This window comes from Oryx dammah, unplaced genomic scaffold (genome assembly GCF_014754425.2).
Source record: "Oryx dammah isolate SB20612 unplaced genomic scaffold, SCBI_Odam_1.1 HiC_scaffold_5, whole genome shotgun sequence".
NCBI classification, from domain to species: domain Eukaryota; kingdom Metazoa; phylum Chordata; class Mammalia; order Artiodactyla; family Bovidae; genus Oryx; species Oryx dammah.
Window position 1 is genome coordinate 23,298,977 of NW_024070189.1, and position 17,641 is coordinate 23,316,617.

Below are 17,641 nucleotides of genomic sequence, written 5' to 3' on the forward strand. Positions count from 1 at the left end.
TTGCACTGACCTGAAAGTGGACTGAAGTATCGTTGTTTGATACATTTAGCAGCACTTCTGTGCCAGTAATAGCATAGAAGACTCATTGAAGAACTGGTTAATGCTGTGTTTTGCTAAGCAGGTGTGATAAAATTAAGAACATCCAATAATTGAGATTTTAATGAGAGAGAGTGGAGAAGATATTCAGCCATATGGTTTCAGGTAGGGAAAAGTAAGTAAGACCCAAAGAAGGATAAATATTGGGGAAACAGGAATCAAGAAATGATGTGTCTAAGAATCTGAAGAGCAGATTTAGTAGGATGAGCTTGAAAATGAGGATAGGAAAGAGTTGTGTAGAGTGAGATATGGATACTTCAGATTTTTAATGGGAAGAATAATATAGCAAAATCTAATTATATTGAACTTAAAAGTTGATGCCTTTGCTTAATGTGTCTTAGACTGTAGGCAGTTTCATTACATGATATACATTTAACTATTCTCTTTTAACTTCTTTTGTTGTTGTCATAAAACCCCAAGTTAAAGGATTCTCTTCCAGGTGTTTTAGTTAGAGACATCTGTTCTAGTGTATGCCAACTGCCCACTGTAAGCAAGACCATGGGCCCCAGTGTAGGAAAGCTGCCTCGTCTTACAGAATCTTCACTAGGCTTTTTGCTGAGTTACTGGATATGAGCATTTTACACAAACTTACATAGTTTTAAGGAGTCCAAAAAAAAAAAAGTTTGGGCTGTGATTAGACCACTGAATGCTAGTTTAGTGTTTTTTCAGTTAAATAGTTTGGAATGAAAGCATTCATACTCATTATTTAATAAAATGAAATAAAATCAGATATGTAAAGGCAAAGATGTTGTTTAAATAGAAATGTACTGTTTACTCTCAAATATGATTACCAGAGGTTAGATAAGTGGATAGACAGATCTTAGTTTTAATTTTAAAACTTAACTTGAATACCTCTCTTGAAGCAAGGTAACATTGTTGACTGCTTCTGCTTATACATCTCCAACTTTTCCTTTCTTTTCTTTTCTTTTTTATTGAAGTATAGTTGATTTTACAATGTTGTGTCAATTACTGCTGTACAACAGAGTGATTCAGTCATATATATACCTGTGCTGTGCTTACTCAGCTGTGTCCAATTCTTTGCGACCCCATGGACTGTAGCCTACCAGGTTCCTCTATCCATGGGGATTCTCCAGGCAAGAATACTGGAGTGGGTTGCCAAGCTCTCCTCCAGGGCATTTTCTCAACCCAGGGATTGAACCCAGGTCTCCCACATTGCAGGTGGATTCTTTACTGTCTGAGCCACCAGGGAAGCCCAACCACTAGGGAAGCCCATAAATATACACATACATTCCCTTTTATAATATTCTTTTTCCATTATGGTCCATCACAGGACACTGAACATAGTCCTCTGTGCTACACGGCAGGACTCTGTCATCCATCCATTCCACATGTAAAAGCTTACGTCTGCTGACTCCAACTTCCCACTCTGTCCCCCGCTCAGCCTTCTCCCCTTTGCAACCACTAATCTGTTCTCTATGTCCATGCTTCTGCTTCTGTTTAAAAAATAGGTTCAATTGTGTCATATTTTACATTTCACATGTAAGTGATATCATGCGGTATTTATCTTTCTACCTCTGACTTACTTCATTTAGTATTAATCTCTACTTGCATCCATGTTGTTGCAAATGGCATTATTTTGTTCTTTTATGTCCTAGTAGTATTCCACTGTATTGCCAGTAAAAGCAGGTCACATGTAAATGTACCACATCTTCTTTATCCAGTCATCTGTTGAGGGGCATTAGGTTGTTTCCATGGCCTGGCTATTGTAAATAGTGCTGCTGTCAACATCAGTCAGTTCAGTGCAATCACTCAGTCGTGTCTGACTCTTTGCGACCCCATGGACTGCGGCACGCCAGGCCTCCCTGTCCATCACCAACTCCCGGAGTCAACTCAAAATCATGTCCATTGAGTTGGTGATGCCATCCAACCATCTCATCCTCTGTCATCCCCTTTTCTTCCTGCCTTCAATCTTTTCCAGCATCAGGGTCTTTTCCAATGAGTCTTCACATCAGATGGCCAAAATATTGGAGTTTCAGCTTCAGCATCAGTCCTTCCAATGAAACCTCAGGACTAACCTCCTTTAGGATGGACTGGTTGGATCTTCTTGCCGTCCAAGGGACTCTCAAGAATCTTCTCCAACATCACAGTTCGAAAGCATCAGTTCTTCGGCACTCAGATTTCTTTATAGTCCAACTTTCACATCCATACATGACTACTGGAAAAAGCATAGCCTTGACTAGATGGACTTTTGTTGGCAAAGTAATGTCTCTGCTTTTGAATATGCTGTCTAGTTTGATCATAGCTTTTCTTCCAAGGAGTAAACACCTTTTAATTTCCTGGCTGCAGTCACCATCTGCAGTGATTTGGGAGCCCCACAGAATAACGTCTGCCACTGTTTTCATTGTTTCCCCATCATTTGCCACGAAGTGATGGGACCGGATGCCATGATCTTAGCATCAACATAGGGGTGCATGTATCTTTTGAATTATAGTTTTTGCTGGATCATATGGTAATTTTATTTCTAGTTTTCTAAGGAATCTCTACACTGTTTTCCATAGTAGTTGCACCAACCTACATTCCCACAAACAGTATGTGAGGGTTCCCTTTTCTCCACACCATCTCCAGCATTTGTTGTTTGTTGGCTTTTTTATGATACCCATTGTAACAAGTGTGAAAAGTGAAAGTGAAGGTTGCTCAGCTGTATCCGATTCTTTGAGACCCCAAGGACTGTATTGTCCTTGGAATTCTCCAGGCCAGAATACTGGAGTGGGTAGCCTTGGTACACTATTGTAGTTTTGATTTGCATTTCTCTAGTAATTAGCATTGTTGAGCATCTTTTAATGTGCCTATTGGCTATCTGTATTTTTTTTTTTTTTGGAGAAATATTTAGATACTCTGCCCATTTGGGGGTTGGATTTTTTTTTTTTTGGTATTAAGTTATATGATCTGTTTGTATATTTTGGAAATTAAGTCTTGTCAGTTGCGTTGTTTGCAAATATTTTCTCCCATTCCATAGGTTGTCTTTTCATTTTGTTTATGGTTTCCTTTGCTATGTAAAAGCTTGTAAGTTTGATTAGGTCCCATTGTTTACTTTTTATTTTATTTCTATTGCTTTGGGAGACTGTTCTGTTTGGGTTTTTTTTTTTTTTCTAAATTAGCAGAGAAACGTCTGCCAGTATAGTTTTTGTTTTCAGAGTGAACACTGAAGCAAATCGCTTCTTCTTATCTTAGGTAAAGTTTACTGTTTTGAGTTTGCTGCTGGCCCTTTTGAGTTCCAGTCATTAAATATGAACCTAAGTTTTCAGCTTCACACCTCTTTTCCTGATTTTTAAGTCTGTCTTTTGGTGGAATAGATGCTCCCTATATGAAAGCTGTGCATAAAATCATGACAAAATGAACTCAAAGGTTCCTCTTCGTCATTAATCTCCAAGTGTCCATCTCAGATGTAAACCTGCAGAGAGAGGACTTGGTAATTCCCTGCAACAGAGTGAAATAAAAATTGTATGGTCCTCAAAGGTAGTGCCCCCACAAGTAAATCTAGCAGCACAGACTTCTCCTTTTTCATTTAAGCCAAATGTCCATTTTCCTGTAGCATGAATAGAGAATTTATCAAGAGAAAGAAATTCTCATAAAAGCTTAATTAGATGTTAAGAGAAATAAGCTAATAGAAAGAATTAATAAAAGGGAAGACAATAGCAGGCATATTTTGATGAATAATGTCTACTAATGTGTTAAACTGGCAGTAAAAGAAAAGTTATGCAAAGAAGTGGGGAAAAAGCAGAGAAAAGAAAAAGAAACAAAGTTATCAAAGTATATAAGAAAATGAAGGAAGGAATGAAAGACAGCAGTGAAAAGTAGATGTTGAAACAGAATTGAAAGTTCCCACCATTTTTAAAACATTATTTAACTAATAACATTGAAAGTATTAATATTAAACTACAGGGTAATTCATAAACAGAGATAAAGATATTTTATTAAAATTCTGTTTACATGCCACTGGATTTTTTTAATGTACTACCATTATAGTAGAACTGTCTATAATCTGTTTCTTTATATCATTGGATAGATTATTCCATATAGAGTTCATATGAAAATAGAGTAATCATACAATGTCTCAAATGCAGAGGACTCATTATATGTGTATATTAATCAGAATATTCAATTATACTTGAATAAACACAACTATAATACTAAAATTTTAATATTTTCTGGATTTCTAACTATTCCATCGGTGATTTAGGATTACGCATTATTTAAAGTATAATTGGGACATCCCCCCAAATCTAATAGTTGCTCCTTTATTATAGCCATGTGCTCAGATTTATTCAAAGAGAGAACAGTTTCTGCAGCATCCTTTAAAAATAAAAAAAATAAAGTATCTGATTGTGATTGCTGTTTTGTAGGTTCAGACATTTAATGCATTCTTCCTTGGAAAAAAACAACAACTAGGAGCAATAATCACCAGCAAAACTTTGCAACACCAATTGCCTTGAAAAGGAAACAAATATTTCCCCCACACACAAGAAAAAATACTGTCCATTCCTGTCAGCCTTTTCAACCTCTTTTGTGTTCCAAGAAATTGCGAGTAATGAAAACAGGGCAGAGCCAATCAAATGGGTGTGTATACTAGTGCACTGTGAGAGTTGAAAGCTCTGCATTTAAAATAAGGTTTATGCATAATTCATAGCCTATGCATGTTTATGTAAATTACCAAAGGCGGAAGTATATAGGAAACCAGAATCTGAGGTAAAATGACGATGTTATAATATACTGCTGGACTTGGATCTCGCCAGTTCAACATACCCCCCTTTATACTATTCTTGAAAATTACATCATATGCCAGTTCACACTAGGAAACCTAATAAAACTTTGAGGCTCACACCCATAGTATATTTTTCAACATTTCTTTCAGATTCCATTTATTATTAAACACTGAAACTTAGCCATATATAATTCAGACAGCCTGGGAATAAAAATGTACATACATATTCCTGTTAATGGGTGTTATATAAGTTGAGGGAAATAGAAACAGTGCCTAGAAATTTTATTTAAAGATTGGGAGGTTTTAAATGTATGGAGATTTCCACTTCTAAAAAATGGAGGAAATGAACTCTTCCATCACTGAAAGCAGAGTCAGTGAATTTTGGAAGGTAAAATAGTGTTTGGAAGGCAACCTCCCATGTAACATGGAACACTGGTGTGGTTTCTGGCTGGTGATATTCAGCTCAGACTCACCTTCTGGGTTAAAGTGTTCTTTTGAATCAGTCATTGTGGGCTGCCAGCAAAGAAGAGCTTATTTGCATGAGCTCTCCACCTCCTGGTCAGCTCTGAAAATCGTGGCAGCGTAACACTGCAATTGGCAAAGGAGTGTTTAAAAATAATAATAATAATAATAAATAAGGGCTTCCAAAGAAAACACTGTCATAGAATTAAGTCCAGTGCACCTGAAGTTCATTGTTGTGTTATCTCTTAAACTGTTATAAATATAGCAGACATTTTGAAGTCACTTCTGTTTGTTCCTTTCCTAATGTACTGTGTGAACCATTTTTCACATGTGTTAATGTACTATATGCAAATTACGTTTAATGTGTTTTATTCACAGAATGCATTTACAAATCATTTTTTGTGTATGAGAGGAAGCAGTTGCCTCACTTTTGCATGTGAAACTGAAAAGGAGGAGTACATATCACTACATTTCTCAAATGAGAGAAAATTTAAATGAAATGAGGAAGCCTACAGATGCTATAAGAGAAATTTTCTAGGTTTCTAATTCACCTCTTAGTACCTTTTTCTCACTTCATATGCAAAATCTGTTGCTGAATTTCCCTCCTTAAGAGTTGTAAGCTCTTGTCATGAGAAACAGTTAACCCTTCCATTGTTCGTGCTTACTTCCACGTATCCTGGTCCTCTTAGAAATCGAAAGGAAAAGCTCAGAAACAGCAAACACTTACAGGTGATTAAGTTAAACATTTGTGCTCCATGTACTCCCACAGTAACAGAATAATTTCTCACACATCTAATAGTCATGTATTTTATTTATGGCATTTAAAGACTTTCAAATAATTTGCAACAGAATTTATTTTAAATAGTTCTCATACACTAAACTACATAAATCAGTATGTTTTAAAAATGCAGAGTAGGTTAAAAATTGAAAATAAATTAAAATTCCATTTTATATAATATTAAATATGTAACCAACAAGAACATCTCTAATTGTGATAAAAATAATGTGAAGAATGTGTACAACATAATGCTTTTATTCTGCTAATTTATAGAAATAGGTCCCTAAATGGTTATTATTTTCATTCCATGTGTAGAATGACCAGGAAAAATGCTAGCAATTACTCGGTGAATGGTGTTCTACCCTGGCATGAAGCTACCACTAATTTGCATATAGCATTGTTGGAGATGAAGCCTGTGACATACAAATCATCAACAACACTGGGAATTCACAGTGCCAACTGTACCTCCTCATACAAACACATACTGCCACTTATGGATCAAAGGGAGTGTTGCCACTGCAGTTCTGAGCTATTAAAACACATCACGCTCCTGGAATTTTAAACATATTTAGAAGTGGGATCTTTTAGAAGGGCGTTTTTTCCTTTGTTATGTAAAAAAAAGGAATTCTTTTAGAAACTTATTCCATGGAAATATTGGTCTTTTACCTACATTTTCATGGTTTCCTTAAAGGAAAAAAAGGCATGTAGCACAGCATTAAGATTCTAATTATTTGATATGTTAGTATCAAAGAGAGCGTAAATGTAGTTAGGAAGAAAATGTAAAAGTCTTCTTTAAATTTAAGAATAATACGGAAAAGATCAAAATGTACATACAGTCCACTAATTTTTGAGCAGTGTCTTTTAGTAGCTTCTGTGGTGACATGAGTCCATGAACATAAACTCACATGAGGCAACCTTTACCTCATTTATCAAATAGACAAAAGAGACTCTTATTTTTAATTATCGGGATAATTATCTCTATTATTTCCTTTGTGTTGCATATATAGTCACTGATTGACTTATTTCCTGCTATTCATCCTTATTTATTAAAAAAAAACTAAAAATTTTTCTCTGTGCATTTTAGATTAAGTATTTTGAATTTAACATAACGAGGGATTATTATTATTTCTTGATTTAAATAAAAGCTTAATTGATAACAAAATAGTGAATTGGTTGTGGAACTTGAGAATTATCCTCTCAGCAAAAAGATATTTTTCTACCAAATTTTTGAGAGGACATGTGAGTGTGTTAGAGAATTTACGTCTGCCCTATGGGACTATCTATAGTAGATTGTTTCTATACATTATATGTCAGGACTTGTCTATTGAGGCAAATACAGCAGGTATGCACAGGAGTATAATTTATAAAGTATGCTTACAGGGTATTTTTTTTTATCATGTCCTCACCCATTCTCTATTACCTTTCTTGTCCTCTAATTTTCATGAGGCTCTGTCGTGCATCTTATTTTCTATTTAGTGAAGAAGCTGAGTGATCGGTTATGTATGATAAGAGGAAAAATCAGTCAAATGTGGACAAGGCTGGCCTGATAAGACTGAAATGAAGTATGCTTTTGGTTGTGTAATAATTTCCAGCTGTGTTCTAGTTTAAGAAACCATCCAACATGACATTCCTAGCTTAACTCAGTCACACATTTCATACAGGTAGTATTTTTCAGATGACACCAAGTTAGAAGGGGTTGCTAACACTTCAGAAGAGAAGATCAGAATTCAAAGTGACCTCGATAAATTGAAGAAACAGCATGAACCAGATGAAAACAGTGGCTTGCCACAGGTCCTTCAAGGGGGAGAATAATCTAAGCTGGAATTCATCACTCATTTATTTATTCATTCATCCAGTACTTATTGAATTCCAACTATGTGCCAGCCACAAAGTGAATATTGGTTAATCTTAGTTTGGAATTCTGACCCCTGCTTTGATAACTGGTCATTTTAGGAAATAAATCTCTCTCAAAATTGTATGTTCCTGCATTGTGCAAAACTAACAGGTTTTAGAAAAAAAATACAAGCAGATCAAGGAATACCATCATCATACAGATATGTGTGTGTGTGTGTACACATATATGTGTGTGTATAAATACATATCTATATAGTATATATACGTATATACACTCTTCATTCTTTTTAAACACAAGTCACTTTGAGGAGATAAAATGTAGTATTTAATGTTTGACTTTGGGTTACAATAGGTTGGAATGTGGTTCCCAGGTAGTGTGGTAGTAAAGAATCCGCCTCCCAATCCAGGAGACACAAGAGACTCAGGTTCGATCTCTAGGTCAGGAAGATCCCTTGGAGTAGGAAATGGCAACCCACTCCAGTATTCTCGCCTGAAAAATCCCATGGACAGAAGAGTCTGGAGGGCTGCAGTCCATGGTGTCACGTAGAGTTGGACATGACTGAGCACGCACACACACTTCCACAGGTTATAATAAAAGTAAGTAAAAGATATTTTCATACTGTTCATGGGGTTCTCAAGGCAAAAATACTGAAGTGGTTTGCCATTCCCTTCTCCAGTGGACCACATTTTGTCAGAACTCTCCACCATGACCTATCTGTCTTGGGTGTCCCTACACGGCATCGCTCATAGTTTCGTTGAGTGGGCCTTAGGAAGCAGCACTACAAACAAAGCTGGAGGTGATGGAATTCCAGTTGCACTATGTAAAACCCTAAAAGATGATGCTGTGAAAGTGCTGTGCTCAATATGCCAGCAAATTTGGAAAACTCAGCAGTGGCCACAGGACTAGAAAAAGGTCAGTTTTCATTCCAACCCCAAAGAAAGGCAATGCCAAAGAATGCTCAAACTACCACACAATTGCACTCATCTCACACGCTAGCAAAGTAATGCTCAAAATTCTCCAAGCCAGGCTTCAAAAGTACGTGAACCATGAACTTCCAGATGTTCAAGCTGGTTTTAGAAAAGGCAGAGGAACCAGAGATCAAATTGACAACATCTGCTGGATCATCAAAAAAGCAAGAGAGTTCCAGAAAAACATCTATTTCTGCTTTATTGACTATGCCAAAGCGTTTGACTGTGTGGATCACAATAAACTGGAAAATTCTGAAAGAGATGGGAATACCAGACCACCTGACCTGCCTCTTGAGAAATCTGTATGCAGGTCAGGAAGCAACAGTTAGCAGTGGACATGGAACAGACTGGTTCCAAATAGGAAAAGGAGTACATCAAGGCTGTATATTGTCACCCTGCTTATTTAACTTCTATGCAGAGTACATCATAAGAAATGCTGGGCTGGATGAAGCAGAAGCTGGAAGATTTCTGGGAGAAAAATCAATAACCTCAGATATGCAGATGACACCACCCTTATGGCAGAAAGTGAAGAACTAAAGAGCCTCTTGGTGAAAGTGAAAGAGGAGAGTGAAAAAGCTGGCTTAAAGCTCAACATTCAGAAAACTAAAATCATGGCATCTGGTCCTATCCCTTCATGGCAAATAGATGGGGAGACAGTGGAAACAGTGACAGACTTTATTTTTGGGGGCTCCAAAGTCACTGCAGATGGTGACTGCAGTCCAGAAATTAAAAGACACTTGCTCCTTGGAAGAAAAGCTATGATCAACCTAGACAGCATATTAAAAAAGCAGAGATATTACTTTGCCAACAAAGGTCCATCTAGTCAAGGCTATGGTTTTTCTAATAGTCATGTGTGGATGTGAGAGTTGGACTATAAACAAAGCTGAGCACTGAAGAATTGATGCTTTTGAAGTGTGGTGTATTAGAAGACTAGTTAGAGTCCCTTGGACTGCAAGGAGATCCAGCCAGTCATTCCTAAAGTAAATCAGTCCTGCATATTCACTGAGAGGACTGATACTGAAGCTGAAACTCCATACTTTGGCCACCTGATGCGAAGAACTGACTCACGGGAAAAACCCTGATGCTGGAAAGATTGAAGGCTGGAGGAGAAGGGGACGACAGAGGATGAGATGGTTCAGTGGCATCATGGACTCAACAGACGTGAGTTTGAGTAATCTCCGGGAGTTGGTGATGGGCAGGGAGACCCGGCATGCTGCAGTCCATGGGGTTGCAAAGAGTCAGACATGACTGAATGACTGAACAGAACTGAAAACATATTTTAGTGGTTAAATCTTATATGCTATAATTCAGGAATATTCAATTCACTTTTAAAAATTTGATTGCAATGGTATTCTACCTTTGTTTTCCCCTGGCTGTCTTGAGGAAGTGTAATCATGCATCCTAGTTTGATTGGGACAATTGACATTTGCTTTTTCAACATAATTGTTAGTCTTTCACTCTCAGAAGTGATCCACTTAAAAAATAAATTATGTGATCCCCCTAGTTTGAGATGTGTACCCAAACCGTGTGCTTTCTGATGGTGCCAACTAAGATGTCATTCCTGCCCTTGGACACCTGGAGAGACATAAATATCAACAGATCTTTTCAGAGGAGACCAACGACCAGAAGGATGAACAGACTTCACAAAGGAGCCAGTAGTCAAGAGACCATTAAAACTGTTAAATTTGAGAACATAGGACAATAAAGACTAATTAACAACTTACCAGACATAGTTCGTCTTTGAGCAAAAACTACGTTATATTGGTGTCTCTAACTTTAAAACCTGGTTCCCGAGACAAAATAGGCAGGAATGGTAATAGTATGTAATAGTAACACCCATAAGTAACTAATATATACCTATCTATAATGAAAGCATTTTCATTACTTTTCCAGACTTCACCATTCCTTGAAATGGACATGTATATATTTTACTGGTAACCAAAATTTTATAACTATTTTATAACTGATGTACCTAGGTTTTATTTCTCATAATCTTTTTCTCTTCTCAAATTTGTAGCCTTAGGTGTGAGGAAATAAAGAGTTAAATTTTTAAACAGCCACTGATATGCTCTCTAAAGCAATTATTCCTTCTGTCACCAAGAGATAAATGTACTACCACAAGACATTACAAATGTGCTCTTCTAGACTCTAATACAAATTACTGTCAGACCACACCACTTAAAGCCTTCTTGCTCTTATTTAGTAAAGCCAATTCCTTGTGATTTTTAAAAAATATATAAAGAAGAAAATATCTTGCTCTGAGGATTGAGAATACCTTTTAACAATTTTTAACCCTTTTAAAATAACATTGGCTGCTTATCAACTCTTTCAGTACCAAGACGCCCAGACATTCTGGAGCAAGTAGGTGAGGCAGAGAGCCTCTGGTATTGGGTGAGTTTTCAATGTCTGTTAGGTATGCAGGAAGCAGCTCCAATCAAGGAAAGGAACACTAAAGTTAGCCCGTACTTCAAGCCTCATGAAGACAAATTTAAATCGCAAAAAATGTCGACTAAGTTTACCTCCCTTGTAGTCTCACCCGAAGCAGAAATGATCTCAGGGTCACACAGAACATATCAATGAACCTAGAGACTGTGAACACAATGCATGCATCTAAGTTTGTGATTTTGCACTATACTTTTTTCAGTTCCCTAGGTCTGTGAAATGACAAGTCTAATCAACAACTCATTTTGAGGAAGCTAAACTTAAAAACAGAGCTACTTGGCAGCCCATGGCCATAGAAAGGTGCCACAAATTAGGCTATGAGTGAAGCAAGGTTGTGAGTGAGCACTGTCTTTTTAAAAAAAATCTTTTTAGCAGTTTATTATTGACATTTCAAATATGGGAGAACAATGAAAGAATTTTGTAATGAACACATGTATACCTACTACCTAGACTCTACATTGATCACATATGTTTTATCACACTTATTTCTTATCCTTCTATCTTTCTTTAACCTCATTTTGTTGTTTTTATTTCCTTTTTTTAAAATTAAAAAAAAAACTATTTTATATTGGAGCATACTTGATTAACAATGTTGTGTTAGTTTCAGGTGTTCAGCAAAGGGATTCAGTTATACATGTGTCTATTCTTTTTCAAATTCTTTTCCAATTTAGGTTATCACAGAATATTGAGTAGTGTTCCTGTGCTATACAGTAGGTCGTTGGTTATCTATTTTTAAAGTTTATTTATTTAAAATGAAACAAAGATGAATATTTTTCATGATAAAAGGTAAAATTCACAAATATAGCAGTGTATGCGTGTTAATACCAAATTCCCAGACTATCCCTCCTCCTCACCCTTCCCTTGGTAATCATGTTACTTCTCTAAGTCTGTGAGTCTATTTCTGTTTGTAAGTTCATTTGTACTTTGTTTTTTAAGATTCCACATGTAAGTGATACAAGATTATATTTGTCTTTCTTCTTAATCTCCAGGTCCCTCCATGTTGCTACAAATGGCATTATTTTATTCTTTTTAATGGCTGAGTAATACTCCATAGTATGTATGTATCACATCTTCTTTATTCATTCACCTGTTGATGGACATTTAGGTTGCTGCCATAATGGCTATTGTAAATAGTTCTACAGTGAACATTGTGGTGCATGTATCCTTTGAAGCCACGTGTTTCTATGAATATATGACCAAGAGTGGGATTGCTGGATTTTATGCTAACTCGATTTTTAATTTCTTAAGGAACCTGCATACTGTTCTCCATAGTGACTGTATCAGTTTACCTCTCACCAACAGGATTTATTGTTTGTAAATTATTTGATGATGGCTATTCTGACTGGTGCAAGGTGATAGCACATTACAGTTTTGATTTGTATTTTTCTAATAATTAGACATATTAAGCATCTTTTCATGTGCCTCTTAGCCATCTGTATGTCTTTGGAGAAATGTCTAGGTCTGCCCATTTGTTGATTGAGTTGTTTGATTTTTTTTTTATATTGAGCTTCATGAGCTGTTTGTAAATTTTGGAGACTAATCCCTTGTTGGTTGCATTGTCTGTAGATAAAGTTCTCCCACTCTATTGGTTGTCTTTTTGTTTTGTTTACAGTTTCCTTTACTGTTTAAGGATTTCAGTCTGTAGATTGGAGAATGATGCAGAAATGCAGAGCAAAGAAAAGATGCGATGTGAGGCTGGAAGACTGACCAGTCCTCAGTTCCAGACCAGCGTAGCAGGCTCAGCACTGCTTCAGCCACAAGCATCCACTCTAACCACCAACCCCATTTCATTACTATAACTACAGCAGTCTTGTTTTATTTTTTCCAACCCAAAAATATATATTTTGAGGAAAAAAGTGAACAATTAAATAGATAAGAAATGAGTGAGACAGAGAAATTGTCTTCACTACAGAATAGAGGTTGTGTGTTTAACAGGAAATAGATTAAATACTATGCTGAGAAACATAGATGATCTGGCTTTGAGACTATTTATCATGAAAAAAGTCTTGACACTTGATTTGAAAAACTTTCACTAAGCACAGAATAGGAGACTACAACGCCTTGGCCTTTTCTCCCAAACACAGTTTATACAAACTATAACAGTGGGAGGAAACAGCTGTTGTCATTCAGCCCGTAAGTCATGTCCCAAAACGATCAGTTCTTGGGTACTAAGCCTACTTTATGGTCCAACTCTTACATCCATACATGACTACTGGAAAACCATAGCTTTGACTATACCGACCTTTGTCAACAAGGTGATATCTCTTCTTTTTGATATGCTGTCTAGGTTTGTCATAGCTTTTCTTCCAAGAAGCAAGCATCTTTTAAATATATGGCTGCAGTCACTGTCTGCAGTGATTTTGGAACCCAAGAAAATACAGTCTGTCACTGCTTCCAATTTCTTCCCTTCTACTTAACATGAAGAGATGGGACTGGATGCCATGATCTTAGCTTTTTGAATGTTGACTTTTAAACCAGCTTTTTCACTCTCCTCTTTCACCCTCATTAAGAGGCTCTTTAGTTACCCTTCAGTTTCTGCCGTTAGAGTGGTATCATCTGTGTATCTGAGGCTGTTGATATTTCTCCCAGCAGTCTTGATTCCAGCTTGTGATTTATCCAGTCTGGCATTTCACATGATGCACTCTGCATGTAAGTTAATAAACAGGGTGACAATGTACATCATTGTCATACTCCTTTCCCAATTTTGAACCAGTCCATTGTTCTATATCCAGTTCTATTACTTCTTGACAGATTTCTCAGGAGACAGGTAAGGAGGTCTGATATTCCCATCTCTTTAAGAACTTTCCACAGTTTGTATGATCCACACAGTCCAAGGCTATAGCATAGTCAGTGAAGCAGAAGTAGATGTTTTTCTGGAATTCCTTTGCTTTCTCTATAATCCAGTGAATGTTGGCAATTTGATCTCTGGTTCCTCTGCCTTTTCTAAACCCAGCTTGTACATCCTTCTTTCAGATTGGAATGAAAACTGAACTTTTCTGGTCCTGTGGCCACTGCTGAGTTTTCCAAATTGGCTGACATGTTGAGGGCAACACTTCAACAGCATCATCTTTTAGGACTTGAAATAGATCAGCTGGAATTCCACCACCTCCTATAGCTTTGTCTGTAATAATGATTCCTAAGGCCCACTTGACTTCACTTTCCAGAATATCTGGCTCTAGGTGAGTGATCATACCATCATGGTTGTCTGGGTCATTAAGATCTTTTTTGTATAGTTCTGTGTATTCTTGCCACCTCTTCTTAATATCTTCTGCTTCTGATAGGTCCATACCATTTCTGTTCTTTATTGTGTCCATCTTTTCATGAAATGTTCCCTTGGTATCTTTAATTTTCTTCAAGAAATCTCTAGTCTTTCCCATTCTGTTGTTTTCCTCTATTTCTTTGCATTGATCACTGAGGAAGGCTTTCTTATCTCTCCTTACTATTCTCTGGAACTCTGCATTCAATTGGGTATATCTTTCCATTTCTCCCTTACTTTTCACTTCTCTACTTTACTCAGCTATTTGTAAAGCCTCCTCAGAGAACCACTTTGCCTTCTTCCATTTCCTTTCCTTTGGGATGGTTTTGGTCACAGCCTCTTGCATAGTGTTACAAACCTCTGTCCATAGTTCTTCAAGCACTCTGTCTTCCAGATCTAATCCTTTAAATCTATTCATCACCTCCACTGTGTAATCATAAGGGATTTGATTTAGGTTGGTCATACCTGAATGACCTAGTGGTTTTCCCTACTTTCTTCAATATAAGCCTGAATTTTGCAATAAGGAGCATATGATATGAGCCACAATCAGTTTCAGGTCCTGTTGACTGAATAGAGCTTCTCCATTTTTGGCTGCATAGAATATAATCAGTCTGATTTCACATCTGGTGATGTCCATGTGTAGAATCGTCTCTTGTGTTATTGGAAGAGGGTGTTTTCTATGACCAGTGTGTTCTCTTGACAAAACTCTGTTAGCCTTTGCCCTGCTTTATTTTGCACACCAAGGCTAAACTTGCTTGTTACTCCATATATCTCTTGACTTCCTACTTTTGCATTCCAATCCCCTATGATGAAAAGGACATTTTTTTTTTTATGGTGTTAGTTCTAGAAGGTCTTGTAGGTCTTCATAGAACCATTCTACTTCAGTTTCTTGAATGTTAGCAGTTGGGGCATAGACTTGAATTACTGTGATATTGAACGATTTGCCTTGTAAATGAACTGAGATCATTCTGTCCTTTTTGAAATTGAACCCAAATTTTTGAAATTGCCTTTCAGACTCTTCTGTTGACTGTGAGAGATGCTCCAGTTCTTCTAAGTGATTCTTGTGCACAGTAGTAGATGTAATGGTCATCTGAATTAAATTCTCCCATTCCTATCCATTTATTTCAGGATTCCTAAGACATTGATGTTCACTCTTGCCATCTCCTGTTTGACCACATCCAGTTCATGGACCTGACATTCCAGGTTCCTATGCAATATTGTTCTTTACAACATAGGATTTTACTTTCACCACCAGACACATTCACAGCTGAGCATTATTTCTGCTTTGGCTTATCTGCTTCATTCTTTCTGGAGTGATTAGTAATTGCCCTCTGCTGTTCCCAGTAACATATTGGACACCTTCTGACCTGGGGGCTCATCTTCCAGTATCATATCTTTTTCCTTTTTCATATTGTTTATAGTGTTCTCATGGCAAGAATACTGGAGTAATTTGCCATTGCCTCCTGCAGTGGACCACTTTTTCCAGAACTCTTCAGTATGACCCGTCCATCTTGGGTGAACTGGCATGGCATGGCTCATAGATTCACTGAATTACAACAAGCCCCTTCACCATGACAAGGCTGTGATCCATCAGGGAGAGAGGAAATAGAGGCATGGACTATTCTGCAAGTCTTGTCTTCTGTTTGGGGAAATTATGTCTATTTCCTATTTATAACATTCCTATTAGAGATTATAAAAATACTACTTCTTGGTGCCCTAAGGAAGAACAGTTATATTTGGGTGGTGTTACTCTCAATCATATTCATAAAAGAGGAAATCCCACCAGCTCACCTTCTCTTAAGTGACAGTGAAAGTGAAGTCGCTCAGTCGTGTCTGACTCTTTGCAACCCCATGGACAGTAGCTTGCACCAGGCTCCTCCATCTATGGGATTTTCTAGGCAAGAGTACTGGAGTGGGTTGCCATTTCCTTCTCCAGGGAATCTTCCTGACCCAGGGATCAAACCCAGGTCTCCCGCATTGTAGACAGATGCTTTACCATCTGAGTCAATTTCCTCTGAGTTTGGGCTGTGGACAAAAGATTCTTTTCCATAGGCCCTCGTAACACTGAAAGTCCCTTGGTCTGCAAGGAAATCAAACCAGTCAATTCTATAGGAAAGCAACCCTGAATACTCACTGGAAGGACTGATGCTGAAGCCAAAGCTCCAATTCTGTGGCCACCTGAGGCAAAGGGTCAAATCACTGGAAAGGATCCTAATGCTGGGAAAGATTGAAGGCAAAAGGAGAAGGGCCGCAGAGGATGAGATGGTTCAATAGCATCCCTGACTTAAAGGATGTGAATTTGAGTTAACTCCAAGAGATAGTGAAACACAAAGGAGCATGGCGTGCTGAAGCCTGGCTGGTTGCAAAGGGTTGGACATGATTTATCTACTCTACAATAACAACATGATACTGATGATAAATCTTAACTTATTCTAGAACTTGAAACAACCAATCAAAAAAGCAGTAAAGAGCTAAGACCCAATATACATACTATCAAATTGTTGTTTAATTGCTAAGTCCTGTATGACTCTTTGGGACCCCATGGACTGTAGCCTACCAGGCTTCTCTGTCCATGGAATTCTCCAGGCATGAATATAGGAATGTGTTGCCATTTCCTTCTCCAGGGGATCTTCCTGACTCAGGGATCGAACCCATGTCTCCTGCACTGGCAGGCAGATTCTTTACCATGGAGCCACCAGGGAGGCCTAAATTTAACTCTAAAATTAATTCCCTAGATATTAATACCACCAAATTGTATACGTAAATGGTAAATTTTATATTATGTACTATAATTTTAAAAATTATCCGTATGTCTTCTTTGGAGAAATGTCTATTTAGTTCTTTGGCCCATTTTTTGATTGGGTCGTTTATTTTTCTGGAATTGAGCTGCAGGAGTTGCTTGTATATTTTTGAGATTAGTTGTTTGTCAGTTGCTTCATTTGCTATTATTTTCTCCTATTCGGAAGGCTGTCTTTTCACTTTACTTATATTTTCCTTTGTTGTGCAGAAGCTTTAGACATACGGATGGCTAACAAACACATGAAAAGATGCTCAACATCAC